At 41.2% G+C, this 25,816-nt stretch overlaps 1 protein-coding gene across 2 annotated transcripts in view; it reads right to left on the reverse strand.

The window, feature by feature from the left end:
- LOC122794725 (small nuclear ribonucleoprotein Sm D2) overlaps positions 1 to 25,816 on the reverse strand; it is a 67,592-nt gene that overhangs the window by 35,733 nt on the left and 6,043 nt on the right. The gene's annotated exons all lie outside the window — the stretch shown is intronic.

The following is a 25,816-nucleotide window of genomic DNA, read 5'->3' on the forward strand; positions in this document are numbered from 1 at the left end:
TTACTCTATCAAAAAAAAAAAAAAAGTGCACCTCCCAATGTCATTATGCTGCTGCTGGGGAACAAAGCATCTGACATCACAGAAGCAGCTCACCTACCCCCATATATATTTACACCTGAAAAGCAAATGCTGCCTAGTACAAGTCAAAACAGTTGATATTACACAATTTTAAATTTATCCAAATTAAATGTTAGTGTTGTTCTAGGACCTAGGTAAACCAAGAACAGAAAATTGGGCCCAAAACTGGTTACTCACTGTAGCTGGCAGATGGAAAAATGTCAGTCTAGTTCACCTTGCTGTGCACCATCTCCCCCACCAAACAGCTTTTTTCACTCTGTCCCTACAGTTGCCAACACTTACTTTAACATCTTTTTAAAGAAAGATGCACAGGATAATAGCTCCCTTCATTTGAGAAAATATTACACTTAAAGATGATCATTTTCCCCTAGAAACAGGAGTGCTGACAGGGACATGTTTTTACATAAACTACGGTATTCTCTCCCAAATAAACAAGGATATATTTGTGACAAGAGGATAGAGAAGGATACATTTCTACTAGAATGGGACTAAAATCTATTTTGATTAGTTCTCTCATGTTGGGTCTAGAAAGCAAAAATCAGAATTTTTCGTATTTGCAAGTTCTGAACACCAAAACTTTACTCAAGTCCTCAGCAAATTAGAGTTATCCCAAGTTGAACTTCCCATAAATGAGGTGCTTAACAGTTTGAGTGCATAGAAGGTACCCTGAAGCTTTGGAAGTTGGCTGGCTGTTATATCCTTGGGAGGATATAACCCATATAGCTAAGGCTACTGCAGCAGTAATCAATATGAAGAGGGGGACCAAATATACTTCTGCAAGGTACTAGTTGCCACCCAAGCCCCTTTATGACAGTAGCATATGAGAAAGTCTCCTGTAGGTGACAACTGTCCTCAATTTGAGAAACATTAAACTATTAAAACCAGCAGATTGACAACATAAGTTAAGTAATTAACCAGAGAGTGCTTCCCTAGTTTTTTTGGTGTGTGTGTGTGTGCAAACAAGTAACTGTTTACTCCAGTCTGTAACTGTGTATCAGGCAATGCTAAAATGATGGTAGAGCTCAGCAAGGTCTTGATAGTTTAAACGCCAGCCCTGTAGGGCATGTTAAGCACACACTTCAGGCAGAAAAACGAGACCAGTGTTAAATGGAGTTTTGCTTAGACAAACCAAACGAGACATTTACAGTAAATGAAAAACTATCCTATGTCACATCAACATGGACAGGTATCAAAAACTAAGGCAGCCACATGCTTCAAAAATCATCAAAACGTATGTAGAGAAATTTCAATATGCAACAATGCCTTTTTTTTTGGGGGGGGGGGGTAGCCATTTTATTAGAACCGAAGTAAAATTAATACATAACATACAATTCATTCAAATGGCCTCAACGAAGCAGCACTTCTGAGGTACTCATTTGAATTAACTACAGGTACTCATTTGAATTAACTATAGTAAGATTCAAGGGTAAGGAAGAAAAAGTAAGGATTCTTAATTAGTTCTGTTCTAGGACTTGCTACTGAAAGTGCATTTCAGTATGTGGAACCTAATCTAAGAATTTTGTCAAAAAAAGTGCTTGCATTCCCTTAAAGGCTGTGTGTAGGTGAGGCATCAGAAAGATACGCAGACACATGAACACAAAAGTTTGCGCTCACATGAACACACAGATTCAGATTATATAAACATATCAGAGTGCATTATTTTGACCATTTTATCTGCCAGTAAAACTGTTCACTAAATCTACTAGAACTATGCTCCATGGCTAACTAAAAAGACACAAAAGCCTACTTAAATTAAGAGATAAAGTCTGGTCACTGGCATTTCCACAAAAACCCAGGACAACCTAGATCACTACCACCATCTAAGAAACCAAGCCAAAACAAGTCAAACTGGACAAAAAATTACTTCACTGATGATGTTGTTTGTCTTTCGGCTTTTCCCGGTTAGGGGTCGCCACAGCGGAACTCCAGTCTGCTAATGATTGGCAGTAGATTTTCACAAATGCCGAGGTGTCAGCTCGACGTTCAACCTTCAACAAAGGCATGCCCATTTAAGCATGTCTTTCGAACGCCCACCCAACCGCGGGGAGGACATGCAGACTCCACACAGAAGGCACTCCCCGCACTCCAGCTGAGAATCTAATGGGAGAACCTCTTGCGGATATTTATTCAGCAAAAATCAGAATAACCCACACAACATTTTGGCCCTCCATTAAAAAATTCCTTCAACCTCGCCAACCAACACCATCAACCCCCCAGCATCCGCTAGCAACAAGGTAACCATAGCCTCACAATTTTTTACAAACTCCATTCTTTCACTATCTGAGAACTACTGCAATACTCCCAACTATCCCAGTCCCAAGCAACAACTCTCAACTTCAAGCTTACCCAAAACACCATAAGGAAATTGCTTACTAAACTTAAAAAATACATTCCTCGCTACTGATAAAATAGCTGCAAATGCCATCTCCTTCTCATTTCCATTCTCATTAAATTACTCTGCATCAGAAAACTACATCACAGTACTCTGGAAGATGGCTTACATCATCCCACTGCATAAGGGATGCAACTCTGAGCTCTCCAACTACAGACCCATAGCAATTTTATTCCCACTAGCTAAAGTCCTAAAAAAATAAATAAATAAATAATTCATACTCTGCTTATGAACTACCTTCTATGTAACAATCTCCTATCCAACACTCAAAATGGTTTTACCCCAATCACAGTACCACGACTGTCCTCCCAAAGTTTCACTTACAGAAATGGAGGCAAGCTAGTATCCTCCATCTCCTTGGACCTGTCAAAGGCTTCTAACACAGACTCCCACCACAAACTCCTCACTGAGCTATCCACACTAAAACTCCCACTCAGCACCTGCCTGGTTCCACAGTTACCTTACGGGATGTCAGAAAGACCTCTCATCTCATTTGCCAGTCACAGGGAACCTCTTCTTTTCAGTAATTTTATCAACAAACTTCATACTGCCAAACACCATGCAGATGATTCTACACTAACCTGTGCTGCTCCCACACTACTCCTCAAAGTAAAAATACAACAGTCCTCCTCCGATGTTGAATCTTCGTTAGCCAGCTCTTCACTTATTCTTAATCCAAGTAAAACGAAAATTATGCTCCTTCCTCTGGTAAATCCCTAGACTCATCATCACTGTTCCAAATGTATTCATCTAACACCACCTCAATAGATACTTTAACTGCAAAATTGCTTGGTGTCCTCACCGAATAAAATGAGATTCAACATACATCTAGCTCAAGCTACCAGAAAGATGCATATAAAACCAGGACCACTTTACAGAATCAACCCATTCCTAGCCAGCAATAGAAGACAGGCAATTGCCAGAACCCATCTGCTTTCTACCCTGCTACTGACTTAATAAAACTGGAAAAAAGTGTTACAATAAACAGCTAAATTTGCAACTAAATACCCACAAAGTACTCACCAATGTTCAGCCTTAAAAACTTTACTGGTTAGAACTACCCTAGTACTTCACACATTCAGCCTACTCATCACTGCCCACAGACTGATACACCAAAAAGATAAATCTCCTTCTCTCTAACCCTACAGATAAATCTCCTCCTCTCTAACCCTACACCAATACTAGAGTCCTCCACTTCTCAAATAAATCCCTTTTAACACACCACCAAGTCTAACAATAGTGCCCGATATTCTCTCCACTCCAATTACATCTCCAAAACTTTGAACAATCTCTCTGTCTAGTGTAACTACAACCATCACCATCCACTTCAAAAAAACGTCGAGACTCCTGTTTAACAAATGGCTTTGCCCTTGCTCTAGCCCTGGCTAAGCCTTTTCCATCCTATTCCTCAGAATCCAGCAAGTTCACCTACTCATTTTATACCCTTTCCATTTTATATCCAAGCAGATGTGCATGTTCTACTAATTGCTGTCATTATTCCTACTGTCCCACCAACCACATCCTCCCCACAGTTAACTAGCCATAAATCTTCTCTACCCACTTTCACCCTCTATTAAATACTCATATTTCTCCCCTCGTCCTACTGAGCAAAACAGCTTTCTTCTACTGAAATTTCTCATTCCTCATCCCTTCGTCAACTTTTCCTTACACTACACCGCCTCTATGCTTTTGCTCTAGAACTCGCTACTAGAATTCTATGCATACTTTCTACTGGGCTAATTTACTGTGAATTACTGTATGTACATATTACTCCCTCTCAGTCCATATCCATGTGGCTCTTGTGATTTATACTTTGTATGAAACTATTTAACACTTCAAAAGTAACGTTTGCTATATGTTATTTTCTCTGGAGCTTTTCTCCCATTGCCTCCACTGAAAATGGGCCATCACCCAGTCAAACTTTCCCGGCAAACAAATGTATCAATCAGATTCATTAAAAAGGACCAACAAGTAGACAGAAAAGCATCTGAAAGCTCTTGGCAGCTTCAAGAGAGTTACCTCAAGTACCTGAAACTGATGAAATGTGGGCTGCAAATTCACTGCTACATTCAGATTTTGATATGCAAGTGTGTCTGTCCATTTTCAGATGAATATATTTAGAAAGTGTGCGTCTTCTCCGTTAAGAAGTAGGTCAGAAGAAAAATCTTGTACTTTTAAGTAAAGATGGGATTTTTCTGCTTTTACACTACAAAAAGCTTCAAAATAGTTACGATCACCACCAAATCAAGTTAAAAGACAGTTAAAAATACTACTTTGAATATCTGCATCTTGAACTGGTCTGGAAATGTCAATCTAAAACAGAGTCACACAATCCCTATGATGATTACTTTGATTTCATTAGGTGTGAGATTCTAAATCAAGAGTCTTGTGCTAAATGAGACAGTTGGCTCCATCACTGTTAATAAAATCATTATCAGAGACTTTCTGCAGCTAAAAAAAGAGTAACAACTACTCAAATCCACCACTGTTAACAGGTGACTCTGTCTTAGGTTTTAAAATGATTAATGGGATTTGTCGTTTCAACTGCTGCTGGCCTGTCAGTGGCTTTACAGTTCACAGGACTACACCCACCCCCTGCTGGCCTGTCAGTGGCTTTACAGTTCACAGGACTACACCCACCCCCCACCCCCAAGTGAAACAGTAGAACAGATTAGCGTTTTGAAGCATTTTATACAAAACACAAGCAAATATCAATCCATTTAAAATTACCTGTGCTCCAATTTTACAACTAAAGATAAGGCAATTTAGATGGCAGCTCCATTGGCAGAGAGAGATCTAAAGCTTCGACTACAGAACAGACGATCAAGTGCGTCTGCTAGAGCTGGAAAAGGTGGATAAGTATGCCCAATGGGAAGGTACTGAGCTATCTTATGCAACAATTCCCCAGAGGGAGGCCGGTTGCTCCTAAAGAACAGTGTGTGTATGGCTCATCAAGTTCTGACCTCAGCAGCTTTTGCTGTTATTTATACACAAGATTGCATGAGCCTACGCAAGCTCCCTTTGTGGTGAGGCGGGTCACATGCCCACACCAAAGTATAAGAATGAGGGCCTTCTTCCCCTTCACTAGGCATGTCGTGTTAAAAGAACACCCACATAACCACTTCCCACCCCGGGATGGGCACCCCCCATCCCCCTACCTTTTCACCGTCACCCAAGTTGCTAACCCTGGTCATCGGGGCCGTAGTAAGATTATCGCTCTACCCAACAGGAGTGGTGTAACTGCCCCCAACTTTACGTCATATTTTTGCCCTACCCAAAGTAGGTTTTGACAATCTGGTAAATCAGAGGATTACAGTCAGCCAAAGCCAGACAAAGTTTCATACTCACTGTTCAGAAAATGCATGCCAATACAAACCCATCAACCTTAACTGAATTAGAAAGATATTTAAAAAAAACTGTTCCAGACTTTTATCCTTTGCCATGCCATTAATTTTTGTAATTCAAAAGCAAGAAATTGAGAAGTATGTTGCTGCTGTCTCACTTTGACAGTGATAAGTGCTTTACCAGCTTTCACAGCTTATACACTTCACAACCCAACACTTTCCTTCCCATTTTTTAACAGAAGTACAAAAAGTCCCATGCACTGTCAGGCTCCCTAGTCACAACCTGTTGTGTGTTCTTGAAATGGATGCAGTTATTCAGCTCTCCACCAGGTGAAATTTCTTGACATCCATGCCTTTGGCACATAGGTTATGATCAGAGTTCTGATCATAATCCACTATCATGCACTTCCAGGACTCGCTCATCATTTTTCCAGACAGATTGTGGCTTGCTTCTATACAACACTGAAGGAGTCCAACTGGACAGAGGGGACAAGAAATGCCATTTCAAATGACTAACAGCAGTTGTGCTGAACTGAATGTAAACACCCAGTTTATACGTAATCTTAATCTACCTGTTGGTTTTCTCGTTCTAGCTTTAATTTTTAAATAGTTACTTTAGAAAACCAAACTGTACTAGTGGATAAGAAATGTCGCCAGCAGAAAAGAAGCTTTAAAATCACAAAACATTATTTCAGCTTTATGCCACACAAAATAGAAAAAGTACAGTTGTGTAAAATCTTACCATAACGGTAGAGGTTTTTGATTTCAACACTGCAGTATTCCTTACAAATGGGATTCCTTGCCGTGAAGCCCACCGTCTGGCCAGTTTACCAAAGTCTATCGTTGAGTTAAGGTGTGCTAAACATCACCTGCACACTACTTGCGTGGGGTAGGGCATAAAGGTGACGTTCAGGCCATCCTCAGAACTGATTGTTCCATGAAGGAACAGCATTCCAAGGAAAACTTAAGAATCACCTGCACATCCAGGAAGCAAAAAAGACGAAGGGGATGGAGAGAGGGAGTGAATACTACAGCAGTGAAGGCAAGGACATCTACCATTATGGTAAGATTTTTCACAACTGTACTATGTCCTTATATTCACTGCTGCAGTACTCCTTACAAATGGAAGAGTGCCAAAGAAACTTGGGAGGAAGAGGCAGCAGAGCCTTCCAAGAAGCCATAAAGAATGGCAGCAGTAAAACCAGCACTAGCTCTGAAGATACCATCCAACTGGTAATGTTTGGTAAAGGTATGCACAGACGTCCAGGTAGCAGCTTCGAGAATAGAATTAGCATCCAAGCCTTTGGAAAAAGCACCAGACGAAGCCACAGCTCTGGTGGAATGAGCCTTTACAGAAGAATAAATGCTCATGCCATGAAAAGTGTAACAAAAGGGAATAGCCTTTGAAACCCAACTGGAAATAGTTTGCTTGGAAACAACCAAACCTAAAGACTTAGAATAAAAGGAAACAAATAATTGGTCAGCTTTACTTTTATCCAAATAAAATCTGAGCTGTCTATGCACATCTAAGGTATGCAGCACCCTCTCACTATCAGATTGCAGGGGGGGAGGGGTAGGCAACTTAAGACTGATTAAGTGACAACTCATTAACCAACCTGGGAATGAAAGAAGGATTAGTATGAAAGGACACCCTGTCCTCATGAAATATCAAAAAAGGTGGAATCATAAGGGCTTGCAACTCAAGGCACCCGTCTGGCAGAAGTAAGAGCTAACAAAAGAACAGTCTTCCAAGAACAATGTCGCAAGGAAGCCAAAACGGCAGGCTCAAAAGGAGCCATAGTCAATTTTTCCAGAATGAAATTAAGATCCCAGGGAGGAGAACAGGGTTCCTGGGAGGTCTAATATTAAGGACGCCTTTAAAAAATTATTTTGCCTCAAATCTACAAGCTAACGGGGGAGTTAAAAGCAGACAAGTGGAAAGAACTGATAAGTGGGCCTTAAAGAATAGGCCAAACCAGCATTGAGCAACTCGTACAAGATACTACTACTCATACTAGATTTTAGTGTATATATTTGATTCAAGGCCTGGAATGAGATAAATGATCTGATGTACTGAAGTTGGGTGCCTGCTTTGCAAGAGGTGGTGGAAAACGAAAAGGTGGAGAGAAATTTTCAAATTCCCACGTCAATGTGAAGAACTACAAAAGAACTTAGAAATCGGCATTTAATTGAGATTGACTGAATGGTAAGGAGAACTCTACAGATACCGCCGTAGCTGGTTGTGAAGCCTGTTTCGGCCATACAAAGATGTTACCAACTGGAAGGTGTGTTTTTTGATGGTAGGAAATGTCAGCAATGGCAGAGGGAAAAAGTAAAGGAAAAGTGCATTCAGTGGTTGTAAAACTGATTTAAGAAAGTAAGTTCTGAAATATAAGCGCACAAGTGTATTCTTTTGAATGATGAAAGAATATTTGTTTTGGTAAACTTACTTTCCCATCCTCCAAAACGAAGACAAGAGCAACGATTTTGTATGCCCTACTTGCTTTGAGATAATCGAGGAAGCTTATATGACCGAATGTGGACACAGTTTCTATTATAATTTTTCTTGGTCTTCAGTGCTCCATAGACGGATTCGAGGACTCGTACGATCGAAGGCCTACAACTAGAATACCTCTCAGTTCTGCTTATTCATAGTAATAAAGGAAGCGCGTCGCCATATTTTGGATGGAAAAACTGTGTCTGAAACCTTCATTAGTTTGTAATCGGTCTTTGAATCCTAATATAGGACAGGAAAGTCAGAAGTCCCCGATATCTGAAGCAGGAAACCAAGAATCTGCATTTGTCATTGCTTGATAATGCTATGTGAGCTGTTACGATGAGTTCTTAACTGTAAAATTAAGACAGTCAGATCGGTATTGCACTACATCAAGCGAGCGTTCGATAGTATTACCACACTGTTTAAAATGCTGCCATCAGTTGACAGTTGCAGTTTTGTTCTACATGTTTAAATATTAAGTTAGTGCATTGCTCTTGTACACGTCGTTTGTTATTTTCAGTGTCAGACAGACAAGTGTATATACTGGAGAGGCTACTAAATATTAAATAGTTACTTTATCATAACGCTCAACTTCTTAGAGCAAGAAATCTGGACAAAACTATAAGTAATGGGGGGGCAAAGGCCCAAATAAAGGGACACTTAAGTACTGCTTTTACAAACTTAGAAAATGATAGAACAACTAGTACGAATGTGGTAGCACCAGTCCCAATACGAACAAAAAAAAAAAAAAAGTTGGAAGTTGAAGGGCCATATTGATTTATCGTTGCCAACTAGCGTTTTGTACTTTCTTGAACTAACACAAATGGTTATAAATTACAGGGTTGATGCTGGTCAATATTGTCTAAGTGGGTTCCTTCTATTACACATGTATGACAACTTTTGAGTGGAAACTTAACTTTGGTTTGTTAACCACACCCTCAGTCTTCACTCACACATACCGCACCCTTTTCAATAACACCATTAACTGCTCCTCTACCACCCACTCAGCATCTCCTACTATCACTCACCACTGCTCTCCCACTACAAAAAGTAACATAAAAGGAGGAGGAGAACAAACAAACAAACTAATACAATGGCTCTCCTACACTTAAAGAAGCTTTCTATACATTAACTACCTTGGTTCTTCTCTGGTTATCCATCCTTACATCCTACCACACACACACACAACTTCATCTCACCTATACAACTCGGTGGCAAACAGAAACCACAGCCAATACACTAAAGCTAACACTTCCCTACACCTCTATTTAACCTTACCCCCAACTCATCTCCACCCCTATGTTAATCATAAACCAACAAACAAAATTAACCCCTACTTATCCCAGAAACAAAATAAATACTACAAAAACGACTAAGTTCTACCTATACCCACCTCTCTCTTGCTGTTGGGACATGCACCCCAATCCAGGACCCATTACTTCACTCCACCCAGACCTAACCCAACCAAATCCTCTTTATAAAACAGACCAACCTCTTCTCTTCTGCTCTTAAACATTAATGTACGAAGTATACTCAACAAAGTTCAGGACCTCCATGCACTATTGGCATTATACAAACCAGATTTAGCCATACTTACGGAAACTTGGCTTAGACCAGAACACCATGATAATGAGATAACACCCCCTGGTTACAATATTATACGGAAGGATAGGCAATGGAAAAAAAGGAGGAGGTGTAGCCGCTCTATTTCAAAATAATCTCACAGTAGAACATCTTAACTACAAATCCCAAGATGTCAATGACATAGAACTATTTCTTGCTAAATTAAAACTAAACTCTAGCAAACACATAGTCATAGCAGGTGCCTATATCCCCCCAGGAAACAATACTGACCCTATGGAGAACCTGCTACACTGGATGACTATCTCCCATCCTCATACCACCATACTCCTAGGGGATTTTAATGTTGACTGGTCTGACTGTACCAAGTACAATCCCTCTACCCACATTAGCCTACATGGGTTTACCCAAATCATAGATACCCAAACCCACCAAGTCATAGATACCCCCACTAGAGTTGATAAGTAAACCAAACGTCAATCCATCTTAGATTGGATACGTCTGTCTGACCACACCTTGGCAAACCAGGAAGGCTGCCTACCTGACAATTTAAGCGACCAACAACCAACCTACCTTATTAGAAATAAATCCCAACACTATAACCAACCCATCCTCAGAATAGTTCACAAAAACGTCAAAACCAAGGACCTAAAGAACGAACTAAAACACTGTGACTTGTCTCCCCTTGATCACCTACCCCTAGATGAGGCAGTAGACTACTTTAACTCAACCTTTCTCACCCAGGTAAAACAAGCATTCCCACACCCATAGTACCAACCGACGCTGAGGACATCCCTACCCAATTCAACAAATTCTTCACCGAAACAGTCCAAGCCTTAATCCAACACCCTAAACAGCACCACCATTCCTACTCCTTCACCAACCCCTATTACCACTATTACACAACAACCTCCCCCCAGCTTCTCCTTCTCCCCAGCACCCACACAACTCATTACTAAACTCCTCAAGAAATTGAAACCTACCACACTGGCCGTTGATAAACTTCCTGGATTTCCTTCAACTACCAGCTGATGCCATATCTTACCATGCGTCTAGCCTCATTAACAGATCGATAGCTGAATCTAAAGTACCTAACCCCTGGAAAATATCTCATATTATTCCACTCCACAAAGGTGGAAACTCCCTTGAGCTCACCAACTACCGGCCAATTGCAATTTTATCACCCACATCAAAAATACTTGAAAGAGTAGTACATTCACAACTAATGCAATACCTTCTAGAAAATAACCTTATATCAGCATCACAACATGGATTTCGTCCCTCCCATAGTACCACAACAGCCCTATTATCCTATACCAACATAATAAACACCCTCAGAAACAGACTTTTTGTATCCTCCGTTTTCTTAGACTTATCCAATGCCTTTGAGACATGGTCAACCACAGTAGGCTTCTCAAAACTATCTACCCTCAACCTAAACTCCCTCACTATATCATGGTTCAGCAGCTATTTATCAAGCCGACAGCAAGCAGTTCTATGGCATGACCAACTATCCTCCCTTCTACCTGTATCTACTGGAGTCCCTCAAGGCTCCATTCATGGTCCCTTACTATTCTCCATATTCACAAATGAGATAGCCGCTTCCTCTCCTTCTGCCTCTATAATGCAATACGCTGATGACACTACTATCATTTGTGCTGCCCTTACCCTAAGCAAGCTACAAACAACAACACAACACAGCTTCATTCTGGCTGAAGCATGGTTTTCTACCATAAAACTTTCTCAATCTCAAAAATACAAAACTAATTCCTTCAGCCCAGGTAGATCCCCTGCACTTAATGACATCATTAACTCCAAGGACAATACCTCAATCACCCCAACAGCACACACGAAACTCTTAGGAGTAGTAATCGATAAACTCAAATTTGATATATACATAGCCCAAACAATCAAAAAAGTTCACAAAAAGCTAGGTCTCCTATATAGGAATAAGCAATTCATGACCAATTATACCAAAGCCACCATTGCCAGAACCCACATATTATCCACCAGTATGCCTCACCAATCCTGACTAATCTTCGCCACTGCGAACAAAGCAAAATGTCATCTTGCTACAACAAGATTGCCAAATTTGCCACAGGTGCCTAGCCCACCACTGTCTTTCCCTCAAAACAGCTCAACTGACGAGCTGCCTCAATTACTTCTTACCACTCAACTCTCCAAAGCCCACAAATTAGACTACCTCCCAAATAAAATCCCCATTTTACAAGCCCTAATACAACCCTACACCACCACCCGAGCCTTAAGTCAACAGACCAAAATCACATAAATGTCATCAAACATAGGAATGAGGCTGGCAAATCTCTTTTGTTGCCTGCTCTATAGCAAAAGTCTGGAACTCACTTCCAAAACACACAACTTCTACAGGTTCTGCTCCACAATTTAAAAAACTACTCAAAACCCACTACTTTAACAACTGGCTATGCCCATGCGACTCCCCAGGCTAATCCACTACATTTGCAGGGATACAATGATCCTACCAAGGATCATTAATGCTGCCTATCCTCTGTATATTAATTCTTAACTAACAATGTTCTATTCTGTTCGTATCTACTTATTCATCTCTGAAGACAGTTACCTACATAGAACTGGTATGCTTCTGGAATACAATAATTGTATCTATACATACATTTATGAAAAAATGTAAAATATGTTCTTGTATAATATTGTATGCATTTAGGAGAAAGTGTTGTAATTCATAAAATTATTTGTTAGATTGGGAGCTTTTCTCCCGGGGCCTCCGCTGAAAATGGACCTGTGCCCAGTCGGGCTTTCCCGGTCAACAAATGTAAAATAAAAATAAATAAATACAAATGAGGAAGAACCAAAGGAACAGCCACAGAAAGTGGGCCCAGGTCACGACAGACACCATATCTGCCACTATTTAAAAAAAATATACATTTCATGCATCGCCGCTTAGCTAGGGTTAAACTATTCCCGGCGCTATAAAGTCTGCTCTTCAAATTTTCCCTTAGAACTAGCCAGTTTTTTTTTAGTTTTAGCACTCAAAATCTGTTTCTTTGAGCTCAGCACTTTAGAACTCGTAAGCACTAAATAAGCTACAAATTACTACAGCACTCAACTTTCCTCACTTGTCTAGAGGAAAACAGTTTTTAGTACTTCATAAATAAGCACCAATCCAGGCATGTCTAAGGTTCAGCTCCCGGTGTTTTCTCCTGTCTACCTGATTAATCTGGGCATCTTGGGACAATGCAGCAATTGCCTCATGTACACAGACAACCCTCTTCCCCTACCACCCAGCACTACAACCTATGAGAGATGCACTTATATAGCCAAACTGGAAGAAAATCTCTCTTCACCCAAGACTGGACTAGACAGTCAAGAGGAGAAGGTAAACACTTGCACCACACCACACTCACCAAATAGTCCCTCAAAACCTACACCACCAATACACACATATAGCAACACAAAACACACAACTACATTCGCAGAGGCTCGCAATAAAAATCTGCTCAAGCAACAGAGACCTCCAAAGCAGAAACACAAGCAACCTCCACCACCCAACACAACCCAAATGACACATAGCCTACAAACTCAGTGTGCCACTCAACCACAGCCCATAAGGCATAACATACTAGTCATAGGTGACTCTAGTCAGCACACTGTTTTTCCACTCACCGGGCTAAACAAGGAGAAAGTTACTGTCAGCTGCCTGTCGGGTGCCAGGATCTGCCACATAACGCACGCACTCCCTCAGGTCACTCCACAACAAGTACAAATATGACTCTGTCATTGTCCATGTTGGCATGAATGACCTGAGACGTACCTCCCTGGACTACATGAAGAGAGTCATGGAGGTGTCTTCCGATCTTGTAGCCCAGGCAAGTATGACCCTAGCACTGAGTAGCATCCTGCCATCACCCAGAATGACACCATAGTACAAGGACAAAATGATTGACTTCAACAACTGGCTAAGCTTCTGGTGTCATTCTAAGGGGATCCAGTATCTGTCTGCCTCGGACAACATGATCAACGGACCACGATGCTTGCCAGAGATGGCCTGCACTTGTCACCCTTGGGATCCAAGACACCGACCAAGGCTCTTGCCACCCCTATAGTGTCTTTTTTAGGCAAGGTTCAAATGACAAATTCACCACCGTAACAGGTACAAACAAGCAAAATCTGAGGGTAATGCTATTCAATGCTAGAAGTCTAAACCTCAAAATGCATTCACACGAGGCATTCCTTAAAATGGAGAACATAGACATCTGTGCAGTGACAGAGACCTGGTTCAAGGCTTCAGAGAGCACCCATGCATTACCAGGCTATAATTCATACCACACCTTTCAGCCACCTAACCTGGACCGAAACACTGAAGGTGGAAGCGTGTCCATATTCATTAAGGATATCTACACCTCCAGGCTAGTTGCTCAGCATAATGCGTCCGAGAATATCCAAGTGCAACTAACTCTGGGCAAGACCACAATCTAAACTGTAACTTGCTATAAATCCCCCACCATGCCCCAGGGATTCCCACTCCTCATTTCTCGATGCACTGGAAAATATCAGGGTACAACCCAACACCTTAACAATGGCAATTTCAACTACTCCACTATTAACTGGGAAAACTACTTGTGTACCAACCCTTTTGCTCAATGTTTTCTGGAACTCATAAATTCCAATGCCTTGGATGAACTTATCCACACCCCCACCACGGGCAGCAATATCCTAGACCTGGTCATTACCAACATGGGAGACTGGTGTTCCACACCAGAGGTCAATTCTCATTGGTCAGATTCGACCACAAGCTAATCACAGACATCCACAAAATCCCATGAAAGGAGGAACTCCCTGGTCAGCCTCACTGGTCAGCCTCAGTAGGAAGCTTTGATCCCTCATAAAATCTTCCAAAGCTAGTTACGAAAACAACAAAATTGCCACGGATTCAAAAAAGACAACCACAAAGCATTCTATAGCTATGTCAACAATCTCAATGGCAATACTCAGATCTGCTCTGAGTTACAGCACAACGGCACTAAATATACAGAACCAACTGACATTGCCAACACCCTAGCAGATAGCACCTAACTTTACCCCCCTCTCACCCCCTAAAGGGACCATCTCTATACCGGAAGAATGCAAAGTTCCTGTCAGCACGGCTGCACAGGTTAAAACCACACTCTCCAAAGCCAAGAACACAGCATCCATGGGACCCGACAACATTCCAGGCGGTGTTCTACGCGAACTACAGAATGAACTGGCACCCCACAAAAGCACCATGTTCAATCATAGCCTCACCTCAGGCTTTGTGCTCACTGAATGGCACACAGTGACAGTTATCCCACTCACAAAGGGGGAGCCACCACGGACCCTGGAAACTACCGCTCCATTAGCCTAATGAGCCTGGTCTGCAAGGCCATGGAACATACCATGGAACTTACAAAGACATTGATAACCTCTAAACTCTGGACCCCACCCAGTTTGGGTTTGTAAAAAGTAGAGCATGTCTTCTAAACCTGATCGACTTCTTTGAAGCAGTCACCAAAGCTGCAGACAAGGGTAAGGTGGTTCACAGCCTATCTAGATCTCACCAAGGCTTTTGACAATCCTCCACTCTGGAATTCTAGAATAACTCACTAAACTAGGTACAAATCCATGTCACAAGATGGGTTGCCAACTGGCTCACCGACAGAACACACACTGTGAAAGTAGCAGACTCCAAATCCAACTTCAGACCAGTGACAAAGTACCACAGGGTTCAGTCCTGGGTCCTCTCCTGTTTGGTATCTGCTTTTCTGAAGTACAGGCCATCACAGAAGGTCTTTGGCTAACTAAGTTCGCATATGACTGCAAACTAGGAGCCATAACCAAAACTTCTAACGATGTGGACATCCTACTAAGGGCCTCACTGATGCAGATGCCTGGTGTCAAAAGCCATGGCCTCAAGCTCAATGCCAAAAAGTGCATTGTCATTCCCTTTGGTAAAAACTCTGTACCCATGAGCTACCACATAGGTGGTAGTCTACTTAACACTGAAAGTGCGAAGAGAGACCTTGGAACACAGGTGGACAGTCTCCTTTGATTATGACATTGCCACAGTAGTCAGGAAATCCTTCTACATGGCATACCACACCCCTTTTGGTATGTACCTCAAGACATCATCAACAACTGGAAAGGCCTCAAAAATACCTCCCAAAGAGGATTACTGGCCTCAACCAGATGCCCTATGCAGACAGTCTTAAAAAAACTCCAGCTTTACTCAAGTCTCACATCACCTACTCAGAGGCGATCTCTGCCTAACATACAAAGCTATGTCAGTCAAACTCACAGCTGTTGTACATGTTCCACTTAAAGAAATCCCAATCCCTCTGAGCTACACGCTCTAGGGACCTAAACCTTGTCACCACAATAACATGCTGGAGGGATAGAGCCTTGTTCCACAGACTTCCCATACTCTGGAACAAACTATCTATCCATATCAAAGTTCCTCATTAGGACTCAAGAAAAATCTTGATGACTGGATGGGAAATAGGAAATTCACCCCAGGGATCACCTCTGTGGCTCTGCTCGACAGGGGCACAAAAAAATTTTCTTGGGTGGCGAAAGCCAAGGAACCTTTTTGGTTAGGCTTGTATAGGCCCTAGGGCCAATAGCCTAGTACTATGAACCTAAATAGAAAACCTTTTCCATTTAGATAAGTAGGATTTCCTAGTAGTGGGTTTTCTGGCCTCCTGCAGGACCAAAGATGTATATGACGAATCAAAACCCTATCACCCACAGTATCAGCTGAAGAGTGGACATGTGGGGATGGATAAGAGACCCCTTGTCTGAGATCCACCCTGTGGTGTAACTGGTGATGATTGCCCCTGGCTAGATGCAGAAGTAGAGGTAACCAGTGCTTTTGCGGTCAAAAGGGAGTCACCAACAAGATTTTGGGAGCATCCTGTTGAATCTTGAATAAGACTCTCGGAAGGGAAGGAATGTATAAAGAAACATCTCCTTCCAAGAAGAGGAGAGGGTGTCCATATCAGAGGACCTGAGACTGGCACAAAACACAGGAAGTTGTCTGTTCAGAGGGGAGGCAAAGAGATCTGATCTACTTGAGGAGTACCTCACTGGTGAACAATGTCCAGAAACAAATTCCTGTGAAGCATTCATTCAAGGGATTGAGTGAAGGACCTGCTCAGATAGTCTGCCACAACATTCTGATCTGAAGGAATGTAAACTGCCTGAAGAAGCACCCAATATTGGATAGCCAGATCCCATACCAGAAGTGCCAGCCGTCAAAGATGGTAAGACCTCATACCCCCCCCCCATTTGTTGATATACCACGACAGTTGTATTTGTCTGTGAATACCTTGAGAAGCCCTGAAGAGCCAGCGTAAGAACCCCCCATCTCTGATGTTTATGTGCTCCTTCCACTGACGAGGCGACTACGCCTCCTGAACCCTCAAGGAGCCAAACATTGCACCCCATCCCACATCTGTGAACAGATCCCTAAGGGAAGAGGAGGCTGAAAAGTGAGCCCTGGATTCAGAGACGACTGCTGAATCCAACACAGAAGTTCTTTCTTGAGACACTGGAGAAGAGGAACAGGATATAGTCTAGAGGATGCACATGCTGAAGCCACACTGACGTTAGAAACCACTGGAACTTCCCTCTGGCCAAGCTCCACATGAGGAGCATCGGAAAAGTGGAAGCCATGAACCCCAGAGCTCTCAATGGGTGCAATGGAGGGTAGGAGAAGAAGAGTTTGAAAGAAATGAGAGTTAATGCCTTAGGAGGAGGCAGGGATGCCAACATTTAGCACCGTTTGAAACCTGCACCCAGAAAGACAAGCCTGAGGAGGGGTCAGGGAAGACTTTTTGAAGTTTATTGTGAACACCAGGCTCTGAATAGGAGAAATAGTAAAATGAAGATTTTGCAAGAGGACCTCTGAAGAAGATGCTTGAATCAGCAGGTTGTCCAAATAAGGAAAGATTTGGATCCCTTGAAGCCTGCAAAAGGCAATTACAGGAGTGAGGCATTTGCTGAACACCCTTGGGGCAGTAGAAAGGCCAAAGGGCAAAACATAGAACTGAAAATGCCAGGAAGCAAAGAAACACAAAAATCTCCCAAAAAGAGAATGGATCGGAATACGGAGATCAGTATCCTTGAGACACCAGAAAGGCCTGAGGGAGCAAGAGGGGAAAAGAGTACTGAAGGGGCAGCATCCGAAAGGAAGGCACCTTCAGAAAGGTAGATGGGAGTAGTCTAGAATAGGTCTTCCAAGTGCCTTCTTTTCTGGGCACTAGAAACATTCTTGAATAAAAACCTTTCCTCATTTGGGACACAGGCACAATCTTGAATAGTACCCAGAGACAAGATGTCTCAAAGAACCTCTGGGGAAAAATGAAGCTGCTCCCGAGGACGCTGAGTAATGCCCATAAAAGGAGGGCAGGCAATCCAAACCATGAAGTACCCCTGCCAAATGATTGACAGAACTCAAAAATCCTGGATGATTCGGAGAAGAGAAAGAAGAATATAGCTGGGAACGGGCCGATAGACAGGTTTGAAAGGAAGGTTTAAGAATCCCTGCAATCTGAGTGGCCTTAGCAGGAGGAGTCTGGTTTACTACCCTTTTTACTTTAGGAGGGGGGCAAGACTGCCTGCGAACAAAGACTGGCTTAGAAGGGCAGTTTTGCTGAAATTTAGGCACAGGAGAAACAGACATGCTTAAGCTCCTGTAAAGCCTTCCCTTTGTCCTGAAGGAACTTAAATAAACCAGCAGCTGTCTCACCAAACAAAAGAGAGAATTATCCAGAGGAGCGGCCATCAACTTAGCCTTAATATCATCGGGCAAAGGTTGAAGCTGGAGCCATGAATACCTCCTCAGAACCGAACAAGAAGCAGAAGCCCTAGAAGAGGCATCTGCTGCATCATAACTACAATTGACAGAATGAACTACCCGAGAGGAAGTCCCAAGCAAAAGTAAAAGAATTACTCTCGAGAATCTGAAAGATCAGAAAGAATCTGACAAGCCTGAGAAAGAAGAGCCAACTAGAGATATGGGTCTAATTAATAGCCATAAAGGCTAGGGTGGCCAAAGTATAAACCTTCTTACCCAGCCTATCCATGGTTCTACTGTCCTTGTCAGAAGGCAATAAATTGGATGAAGGAAGCAATTAAAATGGCTCATCAGTGGCTACAGACACCAGAGGGGTCAGCAGCAGGACATTTAAACAAAAAGGAACAATCTTCAGGCAGCCTACAAAACCTATCAAGACTACATGGGAGGAGAGGACAGAGAATCCAGTGCCCAAGAGGCAGCAGAAAAAATATCCGATAAAGCAGGCAAGACAGGAGGAATGGCGACAGGTTTAGGAGATTCCATCTGCAGTAGCTCTTAATACCTCTTATGGATATCCAAAACCGCACAAATCACACTTAAAAAAAAATCCATCAGCCTAGAGATAGTGTTCTCAAAGGAAATTTCCTCAGGAGGATTATCTAGAGTATAAGAATCCTCCTCCTCAGGCCCGTAGTCTAGAGGAGAAGGAATTTACGTAGAATAAGAAAGGGAGTCGCCATCGGAATCCACCTCGGAAGAATGCAATCCTCTGGGCCTTTTACAGGAAGACGACAACCAAGGAGGTGCAGAACGGAAACTCCTTGAGGAGGCCTCAACGACAGTAAAGCATTAAAAAAACCCCGAGTAATGGTCTGCAACTCACTTTGTGGATCCGCAGGATCAGAAGAAACATGATTAGTTTTCTGTTCCATTTATCCTAGAAAACTGAGAAGGCACAGACTCAGGATGGCATTCCACAACCGCAGTAGGAACGTCTTCCCTAAACAGTGTGTGGAACCCCTCTAGACCCCTCAGAAACAGTCAACCATGTTCCCTCAATTCACCATGTTCCCTCAATTCCCGAAACGGATGCCTGCCCGATCCTCAACAGCTTCCAACCCAGACATGGTAGAAGAATCTGACAAAACTGGGTGAGCCTCCAGGTGCATAATAACTTCAGGAGAAACTCCTGGCAGAGGCTGGACAGTGGAAGATTACAGTCTTACCTCCTGCACCTTCTTCCCTGATGGCTGACCATCTGGGCAGGAAGTTCCATTCATAGCATCTGCAGCAAGAAGCTTAAGACGCTGGTGCTCAAGATACAAGGAAAGGGAAGAAAGCCTACAACGAAGAGTTTTGAAGACAAACGCCAGAACAGCACCTAGGCAAAAGACGCTTATTGTGGTGGTCTCCCACACTGGCATTTACCCTTCCTGGATGACATTAACCCCAAACAGCAGAAAACAAACAGAAAAAAGTAACCAAAAACCCAAGTGGGTACTTATCTGCAAGTGTGAAGACTCCAGCAAACACGAGTAAGCACAGGAAAGCAAACAGAAAAAACGAGGAAAAATAATTGACAGAGGTAACTGTTAAAACAGCGTTTGGACTAGTGGCGAAAAAGCTCTAAGGATGGTACACCTGAACATCACCATTATGCCCTAGCCCACACAAGGAGTGTGGAGGTGATGTTCAGCGTACCTTAACAGTAGACTTTGATAAACTGGCCGGACACTGGGCTTCACGGCAGGGAATCCCATCTGTAAGGAATACTGCAGTATATATATGTATATATACACACACACATTATATATATATACACATATATATGTATATATGTGTATATATATATATATATATATATATATATATATATATATATATATATATACATACATATACACACATACATACACATATATACATATATATTAAAGATGTTAAGATTTGCACTGGGTGTGACGAGGGTGGACAGGATTAGGAATAAGTATATTAGAGGGGTCAGCCCAGGTTGGAAGGTTTGGAGACAAAGCCAGAGAGGCACGATTACGTTGGTTTGGACATGTGCTGAGGAGGGATGCTGAGTATATTGGGAAAAAAGATGCTAAGGATGAAGCTACCAGGTAACAGGAAAAGAGGAAGGCCTAAGATAAGGTTTATGGATGTGGTGAGAGAGGACATGCAGGTGGTTGGTGTGACAGAGCAAGATGCAGAGGACAGGAAGAAATGGAAACAGGTGATCTGCTGTGGCGACCCCTAACGGGAACAGCCGAAAGATGATGATGATATACATATACACACACACACACACACACACACACACACACACACACACACACACACTCTGTCTCCATTACATCATATCCTGTGATCAATTGTCCAATAAATTAATACCATTAACTAAAAGCATTATTTCATGAAGTTATACGTATAAAAAAATTCCCTTTAAAAGATTCCTATATTAAATAGGATGTAAAAAAATCCATTGTTAAAATATTTCTATGTTAATTATAATGTAAAAAGATGTACAATATCTAGTCCATTGTTTGTATAACACTATTTTTTACAGGGCCCTATATAGTAACATTCCATAAACTTACCATCTATTCTCTCCAAACAAATACATCCAATTTTTAAAACCTGGAAATATACAAGTTAAAAATCAATTTTCATAAATCAAAATATTTATAATCTAAAAATTGTGCAGAACTATACTGTACAGACCTCCATTACTAAAGCAACCCTCATAATAAATTTTAATGTAAGAAATGCATTATAACCTAGCATCACTAAAGTTTTGGAACTGCAGCTATGGATATATTGTCATTCAATCCTGGAGGCATACTTGCATCCAGCTAGAAATGCCAATATAACTTCCTGTATGCTGTGTTTTCTATGCCCCCCCCCCCAGGTAAACACCCTTTAGATAATATTGCATGTTTGCATAGGACATTAGCTTCACCCCCCCCCCATTTTAATATCATAAATGAATTCATACATTTAAATTTATCTAAGGACATCATGTACAATAAGCTCTATATAGCATTCCTTTACTGTTATAACTATAAACATTTTGGTTATAAATAATACTGTTGCAAGCTGTTAAATTATGGTCAATGTTACAGAAAAACTGCATTTAAATCCGTCATTCCTTCCTTAACCCAAAAAAAAGAGAGAGTTATGTTTTGTATCTCTTCCTTCCAGAACTTCTTAATTCTCTCTGGTAACATCGTTCCACAAGGATTTCTTTTATATCAAAACACTCATTAAAATTATACAAGGAAACCATGCAAACTGCCCTAATAAACTGACTTTTCACTATCCTTTTTTGATACATAGGATGGTTGGTATTATAATACAAGTACAAATCAACTTTGTATAGAAAAGATAAAATGCATAGATTTAACGTTCCAGCATTTAGAATATAAACAATCACATACAAGAAAGAGCAAAGACAATAATGAAAACTAGGCAAGTACAGTATAACTTGAGAGGAGGCAATAAAAGAATCAGACAAAGGGGAGGTAAGGGATAGAGGTGAGCAAGCAATTTGTTTTATTTGTTCTCTGTGGTAGAGCAGTAATCTCCACAGACCTTTTTTTAGACTCTGCCTGGGAATAGTGCCTGGGTTAAATGACTTGCTCAGAGTCACAGTTAGGGAATGCAGTGCGAGCTACAAGATAAGGTAAGGACAGGTAACAGGATAAGAAAAGTGTTAAGGGGGAAGGTAATACTGTATGACAGAAGTGTTAGCAGCTTACACTGACCATTATCTGTATAAACAGCTCTCCGTATTGATGTTGTGAAGTACAACTATTGCACATTGCAGCTCCGGACATACCTGAAAAGGATCCTACTATAGACTAATTAGCACATCCAATTAAAATATATGCACAAGAAAATAGCAGTGATTCAGGTCAGAAAAAGAAAGACTTAAAAACTGTAATACAGAATTATGAACATGTCTCCAGTCACAACCAGCATTATGTTCATGACATGGATGCCATGAAATTCATCTACAGACTGAGGTGTATTTGTAGTGCATGTAGCTTTATCAGCTTCACGTACTATCAGTTAAAGAAAAAAATACAGAAGAGCAAATAATTTTTGAAAGCTGATAGAAACTAAGTGACCCATTAAAAAACACAGTTTAGTGGCAAAAAAGTGCCAAAGTATGGCACAGTGAAGTTCTGACAGCTTTCAAAAGCTGTTTTACATTCTGCAGCTCTTCTCTGCCAGCCAGCAACATCCCTAGTGCAAGACCAAATCTAAACAGTTTTTTTTTTTTCACCCATAAGCACTGTTAATATCCAGTCTCATGATAGGGAATTGCTTACCTTCCCCTACCAATCCGAGCGTAATCTTGGTACTCCATGCACTACAATAAGAATCTGCAACAATATTACTCAATGGGAGCAATCACTGTGGGAGTGCCACCTGTATATGGCTTCGCCAAAGGAGCATTTTTACAGTATCATGATACTTTGCTTATGAAGAGATTGAAATTCATCTACTTGGGGAGTAAAACATCCTTCATACTTTTTACCTTACATTTTTCTTTTGCTACACAATACCTCCACACATTAAAATGAATCATGCTGACTTTATCAACAATACTGACCTCAAATACCAAATTGTAAATGCATTAAAATACTGCAAGATTACAATCTCGCTAAATGACAGAAAAACATCCAATTAAACCTGACCTAAAATGGCTACTTGTATGCTAGCAATTCAGGGCAACTGTTCACTGGACAGGGTTGAAAACATGGTCAAGCAATTTACATAACTACACCTAACTTTACTGAAACTGTGACACCACGGGAAAAAGTTAAGAATTAGCAAAGCCACCTTCAAGGGTGGCACATTCCCACTTCACCCAGAGGTACTGTCTACATACAACAGACAAATTACAATGGCAACGCACTACTCAGAATTGATCAAACATGTTTATGAACAACCAAGGAAACAAAACCGATTACTGCTGCTCCTAGCTCGAACAGGGCACAGTCCACACACTCAGTCCACTGATAGTTCCCCACTGGAAAAAACGTATCGAAACACTGGTGCAAAGCAACAATTTTATTCCACAAAGGCACACTGCTACTGGCACATAAAGTACAAAGAATCTAAAGACAGGTTTAGCGCTTTCATCTGTCCACAACAGACTTCCTCAGAACCAACAAATAAAACAATACAGAAGACTGAGTGTGTGGACTGTGCCCTGTTCGAGCTAGGAGCAGCAGTAATCGGTTTTGTTTCCTTGGTGGTTTATGCTTATATTGCTTCTATGTTTATGAACAAACCAAATTTGATCAATGCTTACGATTTTTTACACTTACGGAGCAACTCCTGAATGGAGTCTACTTTATGCAAATACCGCCATACAACATCCCACAATAGCTTTCCAGAGTTTTGAGAGGGACATACCGACATGCAAGTAAATCTGTATGGTTGCACTGTGACATGCTCAATGATAAAGTAAGCCACGATTACCAAACAAAGAAAATCCACATCTGAGTGCAATGGAATGCAGTGTCACAATACAAAAAATAAGTAACTGACCTCAACATTACTGAACTACAATGCTGTAATATACAAATCTGTAACTGCAGCAAACATTGTGCACATGTCATTCACTACAGTTCACAATGTTAATCATGTCTCATGTAATATAAGCGTAATGGACAACGAAGCTGCAAATAAAATTACAACAAAGTACACAAAACAAGATTTGCACATGCAAACCATACACAATTCCTACAGTCAAAAATGTTTAAGGGGAATGGTGAACGTAATTATTCAACAAGCAGCCCCACCCCCATACCCTGAATATCAGTTGCTTTGTCCAATCCCTTAGCTTTATGGTTTTAACTATTTTTTCCTATTACTAATCAATATGAAGTTCTTTTTCTTTTTTCTTTCAATACACAAAGCATTTATTGTATGAATTTTGTAGTAGTAGTTCACGGTTTTGCAATAAATATTTTTTTCACAAACCTTATTTTACTGCGCCGGTAATACATGTTATGCACTTAAGGTGATTAAAGTTTTGTTAAGCACCTCAGCACTGCTAAGCTCATCTCAAGCTTAAAAATACAAATAGTATCAGCCACCAGAGAACACCTGAAGCATTTTCAAAGCTCTGAAAACTAATACACTTCAGTGTCTCTCACACACACTGAAAGTATGGCAGAGTGAAGTGTCAAACAGCTTTTAAAGCTGTACCTTTATCAGATGGGCACGTCATTTCAGCCCAACGTCTTTTGTAGCTGTTCCAAATGTTTATACTCCTGTACTTTTGTCCCTGCAGTTATGATTGGGTCTCTGATCATAAATACAAGGTGTGTGTTCAACACGGATGTCAAGATTCACCAGTCATAACCGTTGACATTTTGTACCCTTTTCACAAGTTACCTGCATAGTGGGTTATGTATCATCCTCAATGGGTGTAAGCGTTCCAAAAACAAGATAGACAGGACCATTCCGCTCAACTACACCTCATTATGAGGAATGTTGAGGTCTAAAAATTCCACGTTCCAAACTGAATAAGTTATATCACATTCACTGTTAAAGATTTTTTAGCAGCAAATATTCAGGTTAATAACACATCACATTAAATTATCAAAACAGTGATATGTATGAAGCAAGGCTTTTTAATTGTTAAATGAACTTCCTAGATAAAGCTATCAGTGTTCCACATTTGTCCATTTGTTATATACAGATATGCAAACCTCTCAACCTCTGATCATTAAAAATCATAGCTATGGGTCAGAAAGAGGTGCATATTATATTACACACAGTTCTCGGTTAGTTCAGTAGCTAGTTTCACGGTGGGTTGTCCTTTGCAGTCTGTGGAGTCAGCTGACCCCAAGGTGTTGGCTACTGGCCAACACCCTCTGTTTATCCGATTGCCCGAGGTCTATTTTCTCTGTTGTATTTCTGGTACAAAGACTTGCATTTATGTGAATTTTTGCTCAGTAGCAGAGCAAAGTACCTGGCTGTATTTGAGTCTACAACCATCTGGATATATATCAAGCTTATACAAGTATACTTTTGTTGCACTTTATCTGTTTCAGTGATGGTTAAAAAACCTGTACTGCATTTATTTG

This window comes from Protopterus annectens, chromosome 1.part0 (genome assembly GCF_019279795.1).
Source record: "Protopterus annectens isolate FY-2018-M chromosome 1.part0, PAN1.0, whole genome shotgun sequence".
Lineage (NCBI taxonomy): Eukaryota > Metazoa > Chordata > Ceratodontiformes > Protopteridae > Protopterus > Protopterus annectens.